We start from the raw sequence: 22,798 nt of genomic DNA, 5'->3' as shown, positions 1-22,798 counted from the left end.
ACTAACAAGTTTCTCAGTTCTTCCCTAAAAATCTATAGCAACCTAAATTCTTCCTATAGCAAAATGATGCCACAAAAAGATCATGGATCTGTTTCTACTATATGATAAGTCACATCATCTTTCTATCTGGAACTGCAAAACCACTGAACCTGACACAGAAGAGAACATTTCAGCCTTTTCTGGGAATCTGCTGTGTTCAAGGCACTGTGCAATTGGTGTATGGGACCTACAGAAAGAGGGCTCAAAAATCTCTCTGCCTCAGTTTACCCATCCAACATGGGTCATGACATCTAACACAGTAAGTTGCTGGTAGCAAAAGACAAAATATAAATTATGTGTTTTTCAAAACACCTCATACATATATACACAATTAATATACAATGCTAGCTCCTTAAAGTGAGATAGACCTGGTACATAGATGACTCAGAAGAAAAATAAACATATTTAAATTAAAATGCAGCTTGGAAGAGGCAGAAAGGAGCTGAGGAATACGGGATCCACCCACCTCCTTGCAAGACTATATAGTGTGTTAATGGCACATTTATAATTCCATTGCAATATTCATCCTCTTCCTATTAAAGCAGGCAGTACTAGAACTCCAAAGGTTTAGAACACATCTTTAAAGAAAAGAGAGAGTTTTGAGAGAAGTTCACATCTAAGATGACTCCTGAAGGAGAATTAAATTCCTGATAGGCAAGAAAGGGGAGGAAACTTAGGATGGGAGCACACTGTGTGAGCAAATGCTAGGAGAAGGGACACACAGGTCACCTTTAGGAACTGTGCAGGGCATCCTTGGGCAGGTCTGGTTTAAGTACTGAGTGGTCTATAAAACCCCATGCACAAGCGTGGTCATTGTACTGAATAATATAAAGAGAAAACGTGGAGTCTGAGAAATGTTATATATGGTTACAAAGGAGACACATGTAGGTTAAAACTCAGGGCTTCTGTTATTTAAATCTTCTTTTTAAGAGGTGGAATAGTGAAAATTAAGACTAAAAGAAAGCTGGGTTGAGAAAATACAGGATATTTTATGTTATGTCAATGAATATGAACTATCTTCCATTGGTAGGCAGGGACAAGTGATGTCAAAATATATTTTAAAGAGGTAAATTAAAAGTACATTAATTATTGATTTCTGTGGAAACAGCTATGAAAATCAGACCTTTTTTTTAGTGGGGGTAGTGAATGAATGAACCCTGGGGCTTTCTGCATGCTAAACCGCAGGTACTCTACTTCTCAGTCTGGAAATCAGATTTTTTTAAGAGATTCATGGGTTCATTCACTGTTCCTACTGAGAACAAATGAAACCTTGAACAAAACAGCCAGTGTGGGGATGGAGGATACATATTTGTACAATGTGCTGAGTTTGGTAACTAATTCTGCCTGAATGGTCAAGGTTCCATTTCAGAGATAGAAGAAGATAGAAAGGGACAGAAACAGGGACAGGGATTGGGAGCAGAAGAGGTAAATATTTCTCTTGACTTTCCCTTCCCCTTACTGAAAGTTAAAAGTCTAATTTAAGTATAGGCTTAAAAGGATGAAACATTCCATTTTGGTACTTTGTTCATATGTGAACTCTAAGTTTTAATAAATTTCCTTTTCCAAGCTACATTAAAATGATTTGTTCCATTGTTGACTTTATTATTATTGATTATATTATTATAACATTAGCATTTGAATCTGTGAAGTGCTGTAAGACAGTTTGTTAACAATTTGTCACGATACCTCTGCTGGGTAGGAGGATGATACACATCATTATCATTATTATTAAGATTTTCTTTTACAGCTGATACCATGATAAATGATTTACAGATAAACATAGCAATGCTCAAGTTATTTATATCAAGTTAATTAATCATATTGATTTAACATCCTGTTCTGTTATTTAACTTTTCCCTTTTAGATGCTAGTTTTAGATCTAATTTTAGAATAAATAAATTAAGTTCAAATTTCAGAACTCTACATTAGTCCCTATATCTCATCTGAAAAATTATTAACATTTTCAGTTCAATTTTAATAACTGCAGTTCCTCTATTAGAATGACCTTTTCCTTCCAAATATTTGAAGTAATTATAGTTAGGGAATAAAAGTATATAATGACAGTTTTCTTTTGATATTGAAAAGTCCTGCCTTAGTGACCTCACAGAACATGTTTTTCTTATCCTATGTTCACTTCCTTTGCAAAACAACCATAAAAAAGTTGCCAAATCAGAAATACTAGAGTCACTCTGAGCTTCTTCCTTATGCAGTCAGTCACCAAACCTGCCACTCTAATCTATGTACATTTCAAATAGGTTTACTTTGCTCTAGCTGCAACCTCTGATCTATGTAATTTCTTCCCTACTACATTGGACCTGTCAACTCTATGAGGTTAGGGCCTCCCATAGTCCTCTCCACTCTGTCCTCATCATTCAAGCACAGTGCTTAGAAACAGAGTAGCTTGTCATAAATTACTTCTGCAATGAGCATATTTTCTACAATTTTCTACACTACTATCAAAGAAACCTTTCCAAAATGCATACTGCATCTGTTCTTGGTCTCCTTTGCATAGAGTTCATTCATTATCTTTCAAGGTTAAATCCGAGCTCTCTTGCAGAGACAAATGAGGTCCTTCATTGTGTGGTTCCAATCAAACTCTCCCTATTCTCATTACATCCTCCTTCCAATGAAACTCAACTTCCACTTCTACTGGGCTTTCTTTTTCTCTGTGCTCTGTATCTGCTGCTCATCCACAGTGTGCTCCCTATTCTTCCAATAGGCACTATTCAGGGCACCTTTTGGGTATCATCTTTTCTCCAGTGATATCCCTCATCTCCAGCTTGGTATGGTGCCTCCTCTGTATTTTTATATTTTCATTTCCATCACTCTCAGACCATGTTTCATGAAAACATGTAAATTCAAAACTCATGCAAATCACCTCTACATCCAGGACAAAGTCATAATTCTACAATATGTGGTCCATAAAACTAAATTAAGAACTACAGAGAATGTGAAATATGATGAAGTAGGCAGTGCTAAGAATGTAGAGTATATGGTCTGAGAGAACCCTGTCATCATAATTATTAAAACAAACGTGAACAAATCTATTAGTTTATTGAAGGCTAATTTCCAATCATGTGAATTGGGGGCTCTTTGACTAGAGCTAAAATTCAGGTGAGCTTTCCTCTCACAGTTTATCCTGCTGGATCTAGACTGATAAAATTACCTAGTAGGGTAGAAGTATGGTGGGAACAAGTAATTTACCTAGTAGGGTAGAAGTATGGTGGGAACAAGTAATTTAATTGATAAAATTACCAATTATCAATTATCAGCAATGTTCTTTAAGGCTCTCTGGCCATTTTTCAGAGGTTGCTTCTGTCCCCAAAAGTCCATTTTTGGCCTTCCTACTATATCATTTCTTTGGGATAACTGAGTTAACTTGGTCAATTTTGCCCCTGCTGGCCACATTTTATGGAATAGAAAAGAAAAAGGAAAATGAGAGCTGCTTTATGAAGGCTGTAATAAAAAAGTAGACAATGATGTTGATAAGTATGTGAAGAATTTGGAAACACCATATATTGCTGGTGAGAATGAAAACTGGTAAACTGCTATGGAAAACAGTCCAGCCATTCCTCAAGAAGTTAAAAATAGAGTTGTCATTTTACTCAGCATTTCCATGCCTGAGTATAGTCCAAAGAGAATGGAACACATATATCCACTCAAAATCTTATAAATGAATATTTAAGAAGTATTTATAACAGATAAATAGTGGGACAAATAATCATGAATTAAGGAGTCCATAAACAAAATGTGGTATATCCACAAGAAGGAAAGATGTTTTGATATATACTACAGTATGGACGATCCCTGAAAAATATTATGCTAAATAAGTAAAAGAAACTAAGTAAAAAGTCATGCATTATATGATTCTATGTATATGAAATGTTCATAATAGGCAAATCTAGCAGTGGAGCATAGCTACTCGTATACCTTTGACAGAAGAATGGTCCTCCTCTATCGGGGAAGGTCGACCTCTTCAACTGAACACACAGCTTAGGGAGGAAAGCACATGGAGCAGTGAGGGAGGAAGGGGACACCTGTCTAGCCAGCCAGATGAGTGGAATCAACCCTGGCAATCAATTTATTCTTATTTTGTTCATGTCGCAGACAGATCGCCCTCACATCCCAGAATAATAGTGATGGATGCATTGTTACTACAGAGCTCTCCCTTATGCACGGGGGATATATTACAAGGGATGTCTGAAATTATGGAAAGTACCAAACCCTATTCTTTTTGTTTATAAGTTATACTCCATGTATGTAGATCTTTATTTTATGTATTTATCTTTATGTGGTGCTGAGGATTGAACCCAGTGCCTCACATGTGCTAGACAAACACTCTACCATTGAGCCACGACCTCAGCCCCCAAATCATATTCTTTCAATGCTTTTCATATATATATATATATATATATATATATATATATATATATATGTTCAATTTATAAATTTGGTGAGATAAAAAATTAACAATAATAACTAATATTGACATAGCACAATTATAACAATATAATATGCTAAAAGTTATGCCAAGTTCATCTCTCTCAAAATGTTTTATTATACAGTACTTTTCTTTGTTGTGATGATGAGAGATGAAATAAAGTGAGTTAATGACACAGGCATTTAGGGTATTACAGTATTACACAGAAGTTACTAGAACACAAGCTCCACAGCAGTTGATCTGGTAACCGAGACAGTTAGTAAGTGACTAACAGAAGGGTGTGGATTTGCTGGATGAAGGAATGATTCACATCCTAGGCGAGATGAAGCACGATTTTGCAAGATTTCACCATGCGACTCAAAGAGTATACAATTTAAACATAAGAATTGTTCATTTCTGGAATTTTCCACTTAATATTTTCAAACTGAGATTTACCATGGATAAGTGAAACAGTAGAAAGTGAAGCCGTAGATAAGAAGCAACTACTGTATACTAAAGACCATGAAAATATATACTTTAACAGTAAATTCTATGACATGTAAATTATAAAAGCAAGGAATTCTAGGAGTAAAATTGATGGTTAACATTGCTAAATATTGTATTTATTTACTCTGAATTTTTGTATTGCAGGGATAAAACTACACAAAGGATTTACAAAGTAAAGAATCTGTGATTAAAATCTTGGTGTGGTGTGTTATGTGTGTGTATATGATATGATATGTCATAGATATGTACACAGACATATGCATATACACAAAATGTTTCTACTTTTAAATAAATAGGTGGATGATGGATGATAGATTAATTAAAGACAAAGTAACACATGAAGTTTTCAAAACATGGCTACATGAACTCAGGATAAATAGAATTTAATCTTCTGATGGCTAAATATTAATAGAAACTACTAGGATTTTGATTGACAGATAAAAAACTGACACTTATTTAGGAGAGATTTTTCTTGAACATTAGGCTTTTTAAAAAGTTCTTTAAAACTTTCATTGCAATGATAGACGGATCTACTTGTTATTTCTTTTATGCAAACCTTTATCACTTAGAAGAAATAAAGTTTTTATATTATTTCTATGAGGAATAAAGTGAAAAATTGAGTGGATAAAGATATAGAGTGGTTGGAGTTACAACACTGACCTCTATCTGATTTTTCTCCCTCAGGAGATATATTGTTAAATAAGCAATTTCAGTGTTTAGCTTTGTATTCCTTTGGTAAATTCACTTTTCTGCTATCCTGCATAATTTCTTTATAAAGTTTTCCAAGACGTTATAACCTAAGACTCCAAATGGAATGAATATGATTTTCTACATTCTCAAAATAAAAAAAAAAATTTAAATTTTACCTCTATTTTTATACCTATGACTTAATATTTTAAGATTCTGCTCTAAAGGTTGAAAACACCTTTTATATTAAAAAGTGAACATTTTCATTTACTATGCATGTATAAGATTAAAGCTAATTCAAAGATATTTTAGAGAGTACATAATGTTTCCTAACAACACACATTGAAATTCTTGACATTCTCCTTTGAACAACAATGGAAACAAAAATATACATATTTGTCCAATCATATGCAGACATAATTTTCTTGAACAATGAAGTAGCAAAAAATTTGATACTATTCTTCAATTAAGGCTCTCTTAACTTTTAGAAATCTAGCTTTGAAATGCTGAATAGTTTTTCATGTTTTATTAACACAGAAGGGCAAATCAATCCAAGATTCATGGTGCACTTGTAACCCTTTGTTTCAACTGCAACCTAATGTTCTATTCAAAATCTTATTTTGAAATCTGCAAAATATGGTGGAGTCTGGGTGGTAAATGGTAACAGAAGTAAGCATTTGCATTCAGATATTTTATGAAGAGGCAATGTGTATATATCTAACTTCACCCATTAAAAACTGATATTCTTCAATGGATTCATTTAATTTACTTTATGGAGAAAATTTTTATGTTTGAATTTCAGTCATAAATGACTCTTTGAAATGTAAAGTTAAATTTCCAGCTATATAGAACAACAAAAACAAAATTACTTCTATATCTTTTATTTTTGAAGGGCTCAAAGTTCTTTCGTGGTTCATCAAACACCACTTGCATTCATTCAGAAATGAAACCTGCTTAATTAGGTATTGAAATATTCTGTTTCCTACATTTTATTAAATTATAAGCCAAGTTACTTGCACAGGAATATTGTGAAATATGGTAAAATTTAAATCCTCTCATTACAGATATAATTTTTGTTTATTTGAAATATTATCCATACATATGTGTACTATGTGTAATATTTTAAGGTTCATGGTGATAGAGAAATTAATAATTAATGAGCTCAAAGTTCTTATTTAAGTCTTCTAATCAGTCATATTTGTTATCTTCTCAAATATTCATAATAGGTATTTTTTCCTTAAATGCGTGGGATTATCCTATTTTATTTTGCACAAGAATGCCAAATAACACATGTTAAAAGGAAGAACTATAAAATCACGCAATGTGTAGATTCATATAATGTGAGATAGTGTATCAGAGGCAATGCATGCCAAGCAAGCAGCACATTTTACATTCTGACGCACTTTTTGAGCCTTGTTTTACTCAAGTAATTTGGGCTTCAGATGTATTTCTCAATTGCTCACTGCAGAATAGCTGCAGAACTGAAACAAAACCTTCAGTATAAAAATGACAACCCTTTTGTTTCCACTAAATCCGTATTCTGTCATGCACTGGCAGGGAGCTTCCCAGTCCTGTTCTCTGCCAGTCCTTACCAGTTTGCCAATTATACAAGCTGCTTCCCCAGACATCAGACACAAATTCCACAAGACTGCTGTGCAAGCGTACCCTAATTAACCATCAGCTTAATTAGACAATTTACTGTGTAATTAGCAGGCAATTAGTCAACACCTCTCAGATCTTATTGACTGCTGTGACAGCCTTTCCGTCTTTGCACATTCCCACATTCCAATACACAACAGCGACTGTGTTTCTAGCACTCTTAAACCCTGTACAACATGGTTCTGGATGGAGAAGTGGGTAATATTATATAACAAAGGAAAAAATCAATATGGAGTCTGTCCAATTATTGAACTGTTTACAAACATCTTTTATTTAATACCAAAAGTCCAATATCATAGATACTTTAGTACCTGCTTCAAAAATGGCTTTGGAACCCACTGCTTAATATGTTCTATTTCGTGTTTTAATGTAAAACACTTTAAATTACATTTACTATAGATTATTCCCCATAACTGGGTATGCCTACAGTAATTTGAGCAAACTTTCTGATCTGTGTGTAGGAGATCTACTTGACTCAATTTCACTAATGTTAATAGCAGTTATAGATACAAATCCCTCACACACTGGTGGAATGTATTCTTGGGTAAAGAAACATTCTCTAGATTTCTCTCAATCAACTATGAAAAGGTTTAGAAATCAGGAATTACAATCTGGTATTTTAACACTTACATTAACACTTATTAATTTTACATGAATAAGCATTTTTTTAAAAGCTATTCTCTGAACCCATGGATATGTCAAGTAACACCCAAAGCTCTTTGTAGTGCAATTTCTGACTCTTATAAAATACTTTCTGTCTTCTGGGAATTTCATAATTGGTAACTAATGAGATCTCAACAGCTATAAGAAAGAATGATGCTTTATCATTTTTTCTTCCTTAAACAAAGAGGATAAATTTTATTAAATGATTTAGAAGACATAAAATCTTCCATTAATGAAAACAAAAAATAATTTGACCACTCTTTCAAAGTTTAAATGGCTAACTTTCATCTACATTTTCTGATATCTGATAAGCTTCAAGAAGTATAAACTACTTATGACAACAGAGTTATTCTTGCATTATTTAGCTTTTTCATTAGCAACATTTTTCTCTTTCTTCTTTTTGCATATCAGTGCCTAAAATTTTCAAACATGGAAAACGGTAAGAGGTGCAAGTTGGAGGAACTTGGAAAAGGCCATTGTGACTGTGCATCAATTAGTACAAAGTAAAGAAAAAAATGGGGTGAGATTCAGGAGATAGAAGGTATATGGTAAAAAATGAGTTATATAAGAATTCAGGATTTTATTTTAAGGGCTATGGGAAACCATGGTAATGCTTTAAGCAAAAAAGGGCATAGTCTAAATTACATGAGATCATTCTGGTTGCCAGTAGAAATGCAATTGAGGGCAAGATTGGAAACAATGAGGTTGGTATATAGTACTAAGTGAGAAATGAGGGGGCTTTGATGTAGGTAATTCTAGTAGAGAAGAGTAATTAATTTCTAAAAGATTATATAACTATTAATGGTTTAGTCTATTATAGAGATTATAGTAACAAGGATTAAAATTTTCATTGAAATAGTCATTTATATGTTATAAATTATTTCTGCCTCTCTATTTAAAAATCAATCTAAGCATCACTAGAATAGTATAAGGAAAGCAAAAACAAAAATTCTGGTCTGATCTTATAAGTGAACATGCTGAAGTTTAGAGAAGTTAAATAATTTTACACTCCTATTACTTAAAAAGGGTTAAAAATTCTTCAAACAAAAAGAGACCATTATAATACTTCAATAATAACTACTGTAGAATTTACCATGAAAAACACAATTTAAAATTTAAGCTGTCTGCATGCAAGCTTGTTTCTCTATTTTCATTTTAAAATACTTAACAAGAGAATTTCAGCTACTTCTGGTTCCCTGTTGTGCATACAACCATACTTCCTTTCATATTGATCAATAAAGAATTTCAAAATTTAATGCCAGTTTTCTTTATTTCCCCATTTAAAAACTATATACAATGAAGTGGCTGCCTGTCTTATGCTGAGTATTTTAGAAGATCCAAACACAGTAGAAGACTCTTATTCACAGTTACATTTTCTGTGTTTCCAGTTGCCCATTATCATTCATGGCCAAAAATATTAAAAGATTAAATTATTTACTAAATAAATAATTCATAAATTTCTTTGTTTTTAGTTTTTGTACTTGGGACTAAACTCAGGGGCACTTAACCACTACCACGTCTGCAGTACTTTCTTTTTTTTTTTTTTTCTTTTTTTGAGATAGGGTCTTGCTAAGTTTTTTAGGGCCTTGCTAAATTGCTAAGGCTGGCTTTGAACTTGCAATCCTCCTACTTCCGCCTCCCAAACTACTGGGGATTACAGGCACGCACCACTGCACCCAGAGTAAGTTTTAAGCTACACACCATTCTGAATAGCTTGATAAAATTTCATGCCATTCAGCTTTACCGTGCCCAAGCTATAAACCATCCCTTTGTCCAAAGTATCCATGCTGTATATACTACCTCTCCATTAGTTACTTAGGAGCCATCTGGAATATAAGATTGACTATCATGGTATCTTGGTGCTTTAGTTCACGTAACCTTTGTGTAGAAGTCTAACAACATAATACCTATGTCACTTACTTCACTTTATCTCATCATTTCACATCATCACAATTAGAAAACAAGTACAGTACAATAAGATGTTTCAAGAGGGAGAGAGATCACAATCATTTAACTTTTTTTGTATTATTGTTTAAATTGTTCTGTTATAATAATTATTTTTGTTAATATGATACTATGTTTAACTTATAAATTCAATTCTATCATAGGTATCCATGTATGGGGTAAAAACACAGTATATTTAGAGTTTGAAATTATCTGTTGGGGTTCTTAGAATATTCCCCCCAGATGAGGGAAAACTACCATATCCTATGGCATAGAATTCCAACCACCAGAAACACAAGGAAGAAATGGATCCTGCTATGATGCTCTGAAGCCTGTCTTGCATTTGTGCCAGCTGTACTTCCCATGGCTCAGCCAATGACTGAACAGGGCAGGAATACTAAACAGCCATCTCCAAGAGACACAAAGACTCCTCAGTAGTTTTGATCAAGTTTGCTTAGAGTGCAAGCCATTCTTGGATGCCTCCCACAAACCTTCCTTCTCTTTCTTTTACTCAGAGCTGGACTTGTATTGTTTGTTATCTTATGGCTCCTAACCTTCCTCACCTCCCTCCATAATTTATCCCATAGGGATTTCACCTAATAAATACATATTTAGTTTCATCTTGGCAACTGCTTCTTGGAAGACCTGGAATGATACCTGCTACCATTTAAAAAAAAAATTACATGACACACACAAAATCCAGAAAAAAGGTTCAGTATGAGAGAACTTTTATGAAATGTAAGGTTTTAAATAATGTCTTTTCATATAATTAATGTTGTCAATAATTAAATTTTGACCTAGATATTAAAAGAGTATAAGACTGTACATTTTCACTGAGACTTTAAGGAATACTGAAATAAGCTACAAAAATTAATTTTCCCCTTGCAGTAACATCCAGGTGGATGACAAAAACTTGCTCAGGAAACTCTTATACCCTTTGTTCTAATAAGGATATACAAAAAGTTAAGGACATTAGTGATTAATGAAATGATTTCTTTGGAGTATGCTGATGGTGTGTCCTAAAGTCCCTCTGCCATCCCAAGTTGCAAGTCAAGGATTAAACAGATCACTCAGTACACTTCATATGGGCACCCTGCAGTTCTTCTTTTCCACTTTGGAGAGATGGCTCACAGTGTACTGTGTCCCAATCTGCTTGATATATCTAAAAGGTGAGGTGTCACTTGACAACTGCTAGAAGATGAACCCAAAGAAATGTACCTTTATGACAACCAACCTGCATTCTAGGATTTATCAGGATAAAGGACATGTAAGATTTTCCTCTGGTAAAGGACCCCTATAAAATAAGATGCTATGAGGTCTCAAGCTCTACTATAGAGAAAAGCAAACAAATCTCAGCAGAGGAAAGTTAGAGTGCTCAGTGTGCTCCCACAAGTTGTGCAGGGAGTAATCCATGACCAAAGAAAGACTCCAAAGAACCAGGGGGGAGTTCCCAAGGGACCTGAAGAATGTTTGAAGAATGTTTGAAGAATGTTTGAATGTACCTACAAGAAGGGTCATTCTAAAAAAATTTCTGTCTCTTTAAGAAGAATATTGGCATTGTATAAAATTATATTTACCAAGAATGTGAAAATAGTTTTCATGCTAGTAAAATTTATCAATTTGATTTCCATATTATTGCTAAACAGGGAAGTACTCAATCAGCAGTGCTATAGATCCCTTCATTCACAAGGCCTGAAGGTCATAGAACCTGACTTCAAGAAGCTTATATTAGGCAAGGAAAAATTAGCCAACTTTTAAAGAATCATTTCCATCTGGTATCAATTTAGTAAGACTCTATACAAGCCCAGAATGTGGAGAAAGAGCAATTAATTAACACAGCTACAGAGGACACATGTTGTCAGTGATCTTTAAATATTAGAAGAGTATAAGATGCCTTCTTATGAGTGAGGAATGGTAAAACCAAGGTAAAGATGATAAAAACATAAACCTGCTGAATAAAGCTGTTTTATCAGAAAAGAATCTGCAGGAGGGGAGAACTGAAAGTTGTTAAAACAGTGAATGGAGATGTGCTGTGATCAACAATGGCCTCCAAGTTGAATTATGCAAAACCTCTGTTTAAAACCTCTTCATAGTCCCTCTTATCTACACAATCACATTGAAATCCCCAGATAACAGGAAGTCCCTATTGTCTCTACAAGTGCTTATGCCATTTTATGACTATGCTGAATTTTAAATATTCTTGGCACCCTCATGATAGATATCCACTGCTACATCTTCTGTCCAAAATATAAAGACACAAGTCAAATGTGAAGTTAATTTTATTGTTTAAAAAAAAGGGGATGGGGATGCTGCTTATTAAGCAACATTTAAGTCAAAAAATTTTCTGTTGACTTATGTTAACATCATGATACACATACTTTCTGAGCTAGAGTTTAGGTTCTCTATAACAAAGTGTAACACACACACACACACACACACACACACACACACATGCACGCACACACACGCAATCCCAGGCAGTGCCTAAGAAACGTTTGAGTGAATGAGATTTTTTTTTTTTTTAAGGAAATAAAGGGAATTGGTAAAATATTTCAGTTGCATTGAGTTTAGTGAATAACCTTAACTTAACACTTTATTTAATGACATTTTAAGGGAAGTTTTAACATTAATAGAGGGTGAATTTGGCAGAAGAGAAGCTAAAATCTGTTCCAAACATGAGATATTGTGGGAAAACATGCAAATGAATAAGCAGAGCATGATGCAAAGGGCAGTGGACTGAGCTAAAGAAAAAGAAGCAGGGGAGGATGTAGAGTAAAAAAAAAAAAAAGTGGGTATCTTACAGGGCAGCTGACTGACTCTAACATATCAGTAACTTCCTTGAGTTATTAATGTTATCTTGTTTTTTTTGTGCATCTTATTTCAGAAACAGTGGTGATTGAATATGAATCACACTGCAAGTTCTATAAGAAAATGAAGCACAAGGAGAACTATAATAGTACTAAGATTTGAATAAATTTTGTAACAAAATAGCCAATGTAGGTAGGTTCTTTATTAAAAAAAAAAATGACAGTGGAGTAATCATGGTTTTATAAAGTATTTTTTTTAAGAAGGATTAAGAATATGCCTACATAGTAATGACTAGAATCTTGTTAAAAAGCAATAAAGAAAATACAAAGGCAAGGAAAGTATTATGGAATTCAATCCATCTTAATTACAACCAAAGATTGCTTCATCTACATATATCCAGAATATGGAGACTTTTAACTAGTCAAATTTAAAATATGCAAAATAATTATGTGAGGCAGCATAAGGACAAAATCACATTCTCAAACAGCAGGACTATATTTTCAGGAAATTTCCATTAGTAATAATTATGATAATTTCCCATTAACTTTGACCAATTTCTTAAAAAAAAAGATTGGGTGTGGTGGTGTAGCCCTATAATCCCAGCTAATCAGGAGTCTGGGGCAGGCGATCACAAGTTCAAGGTCAACTTGTACACTTTAGCAAGACTCTGTCTCAAAACAAAATAAAATGGCTATGTTATGTCAGGATGTAGCTCAGTGGTAGAGCACTGTTGGTTTTAATCTCAGTTTGGAAAGAGAGAAGGTGTGGAAGGAGAGAAAGAGAGAGAAAGAGAAAGGAAGCAAGCAAGCTGACTGAATAAGAGGTATTTTCCATTACAAGGTAGGTTCATCTACCAGCTAACCTGAATCAAAATTATACACATCAATTTCTATTATTAAAAAGTCTATTTGAATCTCACCTTGTCCTCTCTATCAAAATGATTAACTAATTAACAAGTGTGAAATCACAGCCTGAAACAGAGAAGAAGTGAGGATGTAATTATATTGGAAAATTGATTAGTCTGCTTTATTGTCAACTAGCCCAAATTTGAAATAAAGTATAAAAAATTATTTAGAGCAATTTGAATAACTTTAACCATTGTGCATGTTCACAATTATCACTTTGGCCATTATTAAAGAATTTTACTTAGTATTAGAAATATATTATTACTTTGTGCTTGCAAACATCTTAATTTATACCTGCATTTAATGAACTAAGTCCAGCAAACATGGTGTAACTGGCAAGAAAAATTAATTTAGAACTTTGGAGAGAAACAGTTGTGTATTTATGATTCTCCCTTGAAAGATTTAGCTTGTATACTGAAGACATACTCAGGTGAGTGAGTGTGCAAAAACACACTTATACAAGCACACACATACATTCTTTTGTTGTTAAGAAGATGTGCCATCACAGAAGAGCCAGGTAAACAATAGTAAACACTGGATTAAACGCTCAATTCAAACTCCTACAAAGCTAGTACATGTGAACTGTGCCTTTTAATAAACTCATCCTTTATCATTTGAGAATAAGTCAATTGTATAAATTATAATAATGAAAGCTTAAATAATAATCAAAGGAACTAGCTAGGTTGCAAACTCTTGGTACAATGAAATCATTTTGGTTTCTAGCATGTTAAAAGATTCCAACGTAAATTTACATTAATTCTGTTTAAATAATTATAACTGCTTAGTTAATTTTAGTTAATGTATAACTATATATCAGGAGAACAATATTATACAGTGAAGAGAAATCAACTATGTAAAAAATTTGAAGCTAGCATGACAGTAAAAACAACACCATGAACTATTATTCGTGTATTGTTTCATAGAACTGTATGAAGTAACAGAAATTATTGATAATAATAAAATAAATCAGTTTGATTTAATGTTTTAAAAATATCCAGATCTTTACTTGTAATAAAACCTTCAAAAATAAGTTACAGAAGTAAATGTAATATTCTGTTTTATAATCCAAAGAAAATTAGCCAGGCTCCAAAATATTACATAACATATTTATGAAACTTTCAGCTTTAAATATTATTTTTATCATTTATTGTCCTAAAAATGGTATTCTTCAATTCTCGTCTGGTTGATAGGTGCTAGTAATTTGTGCAATTTGTGCAAATTCAGGCACAACTCCCTCTCAATTAAGATAATGTGGACTGAAACAACTTTTTTGAAATCCACATGGGGGAACAGACAACCTACATGGTAAAAAGTCTGCAAAACTTATTATGAGAAGTAAAACAGGACTATTTAGAAAGGAAAAAAGAAAAGGCTTATGGATACAGCATGAGAGCTGTCTCTAAGAAACTGAAAATCTGTCATGTGGAATTGTGGTCCAAATTAGAATTCTGTAATTATCCATTCATCTAACAAGTATGCATGGAGTCCTTCCTATCTGCCAGACCTTGTTCTTGGCACTGGTCATGTAATAGTGAGCAAGAAACACAATATCCCTTTCTTATGGAGCCTACTTCAAGAGGCTAAAACAGAAAACAAACACACAAATAAATAAATAATCAAGAACATGGCCATTTTATACAGTATAAAGTACAGTGAAGAAAAAAACACCAGTGTAATGTAGCACAAAAGGTTGAGTTTTGAATGATCAGCAAAGGCTTCTCCAAGGAGAAAATTTTAATCTGAGAATAAAATCAGATGCAAAAACTGGTTATGTAAAGATTTGACAGCAGAACATTCCAGAAAGAGTAACCAAGGAAAACGGCCCTGAAGAATGGAAGTTGCCATGTTGGAAGACTAAAAAGAAGGCCAGTGTGGCTGGAGAAGAGCAGCACAGGGAATTGCATGGAATGACTGTGGATTCTCAAAGGTTGTAAATCAAAATGCTCTCTTTCTCACTGGAGTTTCTGTGTATTTCTCAATAGAAATATAAGCATAGCCAGGTACTCTACTGCCACAGGAGGATAGCCCTTGGTGTCCTTGATCTACTTAACTCTGGGTCTCCGCAGAACACTGATGCAAACAACCTTCATTTCGGACAAAGTAACAAGGTTCTGAAATGATAAATTATGAAGAATCCTACAATAGTGGAGAAAGCTACGACTTGTATCAAACAGATCTTGGTTCAAATCTTGATATGGTAGGTTTCAGCCTTTTAATAGGAGGAGCTGTTGCCATGCCTTTTCATTATGATCTGGCCTTGACTTGCCCTATCAATAGAACCCAATGAAAACTGGACTGTGCTTCTTCTAAGTTTCTGCCTCAAAACCACTAGGAATTTCTCCTCTTGCCTTTTTGGAACCATAACACTTCCTTGTGAATAAGCCCTGTATAGCCACTTTGAAGTTAAGACCATATGGAGATAATGGACTTGCCATGCCAACTGAGGATTCAGACTGTGGAAGAAGAGCCAGTCACCAGTCCACCACCAGCCAATCTGTCAAGTGACTGCAAATACATGAGTGAAAACTAGTAACACCAGTGGAGCAAGGGCTAGCCAATCCCCTGAGCCCTGACAGCATTGCCAAACTATAGAAACAGAGAAGGTAACTTATTGCTGTTTCGAACTAAATTGTGAGATAATATGATATGTAATAATAGAGAAATGATACAAAAAATCTTTATGTTTGCTAGCATAGCAAATTTAAAAATGTGTAGAATTGTCTTTGAGATTGTGAGTTAGGCAGAAGCTTGAAAAACCAAGAGTAGGCTGTTAGTAAAGGCTGGAAAAATGTCGAACAAACTGTTAACAGAGGCTTAAAATGTGCTAAGAAAATTTTTACTGGGGACTGGAGAAAGAGCCAAAAACATTGTTGGGGATAATTCAAAAATATAAAACATACTTAATGCATTTATGGATCTGACGAAGAAAATTTCTAGACAGAATGCTGGAAGTATCAGTAGAATGTATATAACCAAGTATAATATGAAAATAAAGAGCTGAAGGAGGATATATTTAATTTGCTAAACAAAACTTAGACCAAGTCAAAAAGTGCCAGTGCTGGCTGAGCTAGAAAATAAAGCTATTCTTTATTATAAGTCTCTCCTATATGAAAAAAAAAAAAGATTTTCAAAGGAAATTACCTTACAGTAAATATTACATCAAGAATGTTTTAGTGAGACTGTTACAACTTCAGGATGGTTCCAGGCAGGTCCTAGTAGAATCTTAGGTAGAAAATAAGAAAATAGGACATCCACTGTGAGTGAGGACTAAAACAACAATTAAAAAGGAAGAGCGGATTGGGGATCTTAACCTTCTTTTCAGGAGTAGGAACATGCTGAGAGTGACTCAGCTGCCAACATGGACCATCACTGGCAATTTATTGGGTGTGGGGGAAAACCTCAAAATCAACAGCCCAGAGGACAGAGACATAGTAGATAGGAAAAATAAATGAAGAAATCACTACCAGAGAGCAGAACTGGATCCTAAATAGAAACTTGCCTCATCCCTAGAGTTCAGAGCCCTGAAAAAGTGCTAAACTATTTCAAAATTGCTATAGACATTTGAATGCTATGTGTCTTCCATTTCTCCTATTCCTGAATGAGAGTAGTATGGTTGGCTTGACCATGGTGTTTTATGTTGGGAGTATGGGGAACAGATAACTTGTTTCAAAGTAACTTCAGATGCTTTGGGACCCAGTGAGGTCACAAGGTCATGGAAGTTCAGCCTAATGTCATTAATCAAGGTATTTTAGTTTCTCAGAGTTGGATGTACTTTTGCTTGTGGGAAGAATATAAAATTATTATTAGTAGAGGACAAGTGAAGACTGTTTGGAAAGATGGTTAGAATCTGTATTCCTGTCCCTTTGTGATATGATTTGTGATTCTTTTGTCAATAATGGATGGTAGAATGGTATTTACCTATTTCTTGAATATAAACTGATTTTGTGACTTGCTTTAATCAAAAGAATATGGTAGGAGCACACTGAGTGCTTTAGAGTCTTCATCTCAATAGGTCTTATAGCTTCCATTCTTGTTCCCCTTAGAACATTGCTACTACCTTGTGAACAAGTCCAAACTAGCCTTCTTGATAATGAAACACCATTAGGAAAGAAAGACAATGAAGAGACAGAGAGGAACTCAGCAATTACAGCAATCCCACCTGAGGCTCCAGATTCCTTACAATATTTTGCCAGTCCCCAGGCATCCACCAGAGGACTACAAATGCATCAATGAGCCCTGAAAACACAATGTGAAGCAGAAGAGCTCTTCACATGAGCTCAGCCCAAATTTCCAACATATATGATTGTGAGTAAATAGGTAGTTGTGTTAAGTCCTGGGTAATTTATTTAAATTTCTCAGCCCATTACTTCATCTGAAAACAAAACAATATCTAGCTTACAGGGATATTGTGTAAATTAAGCAAGATAAATTATGAAAAACATTTAGTCTGTGCATTCTAAGCACTGGATAAATAGTAGTGAATATGTGAATAACAATGACAACTATGGCAACCATAACAACCTATACTGTTGAACAATATGTTCACAATAGTGATCTAGAAGCAACTTTGCATAGAAACTAGAGTCTCCCAGGCCAAAGTTCTTTTCCGTACACTATACTTTCTGTCAATAATTGTTCGCCATTCTTTAGGGTATTTTTTTTTTACTGGGGGTGGGCAGACTGTGTTTTAAAATCTATTTGTATTAAATTGCACTAATTCATTACACAATATTTCAGAGAGCAGAACTATAGATAAAACATAGATGAAACTCATGAGAAGGCTGATTTGGAGTCAATAAAATAGATCTTTCCATAGCTATCACAGGCTGCATCGCCTTAAAAATGTAGTATATTCCTTGTCACTATAAGTGTCCATGAGCAGGTTACATTTCTTCTGTCAGGACTACTGATGCATGAGCTTACATAATTGGGTCAGATGATTTTTATGTCTTTTCCTAATATGTGGTACTCTTTCTGTTTTCTCAATAATCCTCTGCATTTTAAAGGCTTATTCAACAACCTAAGTTTTAAAGTATAATCCATGCATGTAGAAATTTCACTGACATTTTCATCTTTAGACTGGTGCAGATATACTACAGAAATAAGAAAGGATATGAAAATTTTTGAATTGGCCTTTTCACCTTTGATTTAGATCAATACTCAGAATAGTCAATTGTTTTATGTGTTAACTATCTGTTCATATGGCTGGGGAAAAAACTCAATATGCTGGTGACAAAAATCTATTTATTCATTTATTAATTCATTTATCCAATGAATATTCATGAAACATTTATCAAACCTTCCTATACACTGAGCATTGTGCTGTGTAGTATAAGGTTGTATTTTACAGAAATAGCTACAATCAATACTTTGACACCAAAGAAATAATGAAGAGTCTTAAATATTTTGGGGTTTTTAGTTTTCTGTATTTTATGTATTAGAGACCCATTTTACCTACCTATTTACCTAATCATTTAATACTTATTACAATGTTACATATTCATTCAAGACTTTTTCTTACTAAAAATTACAATATATACGAACATTTGGAATACATAATATGAGTTCTCAGGACACAATTTAGAGTCATGATTAATAAAAAAAGTTTTGATCCATTTCCTATCAATATAATGTGAACAGAGATCATGGAATTATTTTATGTGAAGTCCAAAACATTTCTAGTACTCCTAGTTAAAAAGAGCACTTCTCTGTTTTGTCATGTTATTTTAGCTTTAATTAAGTTTGACAGGTTGATTTCTCTCCCATCTTTTTAATTTAAACTTGAACTGAATATTTATTTATGCAATATAATTTTATTTTAAATATTATTTTATCATTCTTAAAAAACAAATAGAATATCAAGAAAAGCAATTTAGTTATTTTGGGAAATTTTTAGACTGATTTGGAATGGAAGAATATAGTTAATAAAAGCCATCTTTGATGTTATTTAACACAATAGCAAACATAGATCTTTTTATATTTGACATTAAAAATCTGATCATTTGCCTCCCTAAAGAAAGCACATACAGTTTTTATACAGACTGCACAGTAAAGAATAATAATATTTCTGTTTACTGAGATATCAACTGGCATTTCACTGTAAGTCAATGGTCTATCGTTGCTACAGCGTATTAGACCTCAATCTGGCATCTACAAATGTCAAGAGTATAAAAAAAATATAGGATGAAAATCAAAAGCATGTTCTGAACTCCCACAAAAAAAAAGGGAAACAAAGTTCACCTAAACGTATTTGCTGCAGAAATCAGTGCAATATTCAGCTGTCAATCTAGAAAAACAAGGGAGCCACACTGTCAGTAGGACAGGATAATAAAATTTCCAGCAGATGTTCAGGCAGGGCTCTAATTTTTTACTGAACTCCCTTGGTAAGCATTTAATTTCTTTATCATATGCAGGCTCGGCAAATTGTACTTCATCAAAACTGTATTGTGAAATATTAATATTTCATATGATAACAAAACTCTATAGACTAACCTTTGTCATATGAAAAGCATCCAAATTTCAAATGTCAAGATTCTGAATTTTAATACATTTTAAATAGATTCTTGAATTGGCATAATAAATTATAATAAGACTAATCTCAACTGGTATGCTATAATTTCACACAAATGTATAGTACATATAATGCTTTAATAGATGTCTTTGGTAAAAGTCTGCAGGAAAAAAAAAACAAATAAAATGGTGTATGCTACAACATTTCATCAGTAAGAAATTCATAATACATAATTATATATTTGTAACATTTAATCACTAATTAGGGACAATATAAAAAAAACAAATATAGTTCTTTATCAGGAAAACGGGATTTTCTGCATACTTATGTATAGGAAGTGATCTTTTTTGAAAATGACATTATATAAATGCAAGGTAGCTTCATTATTTTTGTCATTTGAAAATCAGCAAAATGTGTTTAAAATAGTCTTTGCACATCATTTTTTTCTATTCACTAGCAAAAGAAGTAAAGTAGGAAGTCTGAAAAGCCCCCCTTCGTTATGTTTCATGTGCCAAATTTAATTTGCATTTGTTCATAACTCCCCTTTTGAACCACCATCACAGACTTCTGAATTGATAGATTAAATTTAAATTGGAGGTTTAGGAGAAAGTTAGCTTCCACATTTATTTCTGCTGGTGATCCTAATAAAGGCAAGTGCTCCTGGGTTACTGAAAGACACAGCATCACAAATCAATGCATGTCACCAACAGAGGAAAGACTGATGTTTCTGATTAATCAGAACTCAATTTCTGCAAGCAAAGAAAATCCAAAGCAAATTCCTTTTTGCCTAATTCTTCACTTATACCTGTTTAAACCACGTATTTCAGTTTTCACATATGTATTCTAAAATAGCATAACAGGTATAGTTATTCAATGCTGAGACTGTTTTCCTCAACAGATTGAACATTTGATTACAGTTCTCCAGTAACTCTTAAAGGATGGGTTGAAAAAAGACAAATATACTATTAATATTCTACAAGATTGTTAAATAATTTATTCATGATATTCTAAAGTGGAATCCAGTTTATTCTGTTCATTTTTACACTTTGTTTAATGAAAGGCTTTCTAAAGAGTCAGTTGATTTATTTGAATAAAACCTCTTTGTATTTAAATACAAAAATCTTTAAGAAATATGTTTTCTCAGCACTGATTTTTCTAAGTTTTGAAGATTCTATGGATTTTCTTGACCACACTTATACATAGCATCTTGTAAAGCTGTCAGAGGAAGACAGCTGTAATGTTTTACCCATAATAATGCCAGCTATTGATCCTAGTAAGAGAAGAAAGAGGGAGAGAATGTGCTTAATGGGGCATGTTTGTTCTCTATTATTTTCTTTGCCTAAGGATAAGGCTGGTTTAAATAATGATACTCTTTTCTTAGTTGCTAGATTCACACATTCTTATACATTAATTATTACTAACTACCAGTTAGTACTAAATACACTGAGTGGCTTAGCAACTAAAATTTTTATCAGTAAATGGCCTAAGAAATGTTAAATTCTGCTGCTGTCTTCTGATTTAAAGCCATCTATGGATATTACATTCCACTGCATAAATGGTCCTACTCTGAAAAAATGCATATATATGGTTTGTGTACTTCAGATAACCAATCTCAACTTTAATATGTAGTTTATTTCCTACTAAGTATGTCCACTTGTGTTCTGGGTAGACTGATAATATCTCATGAAACTCAGGGTATCTGTTTATTTGAAAAACTTACTATATTCAAAGTCATGAAGAATCTTATTACAAACACCAACAAATATAGTGAGGGATTCTTTTTACATTAACTGGACCCCAGAATTTTGTATAAACCAAATTCATGGTCTCCCTAACTTCAAGTTGAAGCATATGTACACACATCTAAAAATCACAAAACAATAATGTCACAAAACAATTAATATCAAAAAACAATTTAAAATAGAACTAACATATATAATTCAGTAATCCTAGTATTTGTTATATATCTAAAACAAATAAAAATCAATATGTCCAAAACGTCTGCACTTCCATGTTCATTGCAGCACTATTCACAGCAATCAAGAAATGAGAACAACATAAGTCCATTGGTAGTATGTAAAATGGAATATACTGTTCATCCATAAAATGAAGGATAGCCTATCATTTTCATCCATGCAATGACATGGGTGGTACTAGGGATCATTACCCTAAGTGAAATAAGCTAGATATAAGAAAACAAGTATTTCATGATTTCACTCATATGTTAAAAAAAGTTTATCTCATAGAGACTGGGGGTAGAATGGTGGTTACCAGAGGCTGAAGAGTGTCGGAGAAAAGGAGAAAGGACGGGGAGGGTTGATTAATGGATACTAAGCCACAGTTAGATTGAAGTTCTGGAGTATCACACTGCATAGTAGGATGACCATAGAAAACAATAATGTACTGTGTATTTGAAAAAAGAAAGAAATTTGATTATTTTAACCATTAAGAAACCATAAATGTTTGAAGAGATAGATATATTTAACCTGATTTAAACATTACACAACATATACATATATCAAAACATTACATAGTATTCTATTAATATGTATAATTTTCATGTGTTTCAATAAAGAAAAAAATGAAGAGTATATGGTTAAGTGAAAAGTCACTTTTATAATATTTATACTTTTGATGCTTCCTATACAATACAAA

General features: G+C 33.3%; 1 protein-coding gene across 1 annotated transcript in view; it reads right to left on the bottom strand.

The window, feature by feature from the left end:
* The window catches only part of Dpyd (dihydropyrimidine dehydrogenase), a 798,303-nt gene that overhangs the window by 386,049 nt on the left and 389,456 nt on the right, over positions 1 to 22,798 (bottom strand). The window lies entirely within an intron of this gene.

The sequence above is a fragment of the Callospermophilus lateralis genome, chromosome 7 (genome assembly GCF_048772815.1).
Source record: "Callospermophilus lateralis isolate mCalLat2 chromosome 7, mCalLat2.hap1, whole genome shotgun sequence".
NCBI lineage: Eukaryota > Metazoa > Chordata > Mammalia > Rodentia > Sciuridae > Callospermophilus > Callospermophilus lateralis.
This window is presented reverse-complemented; position numbering and strand designations above follow the sequence as displayed.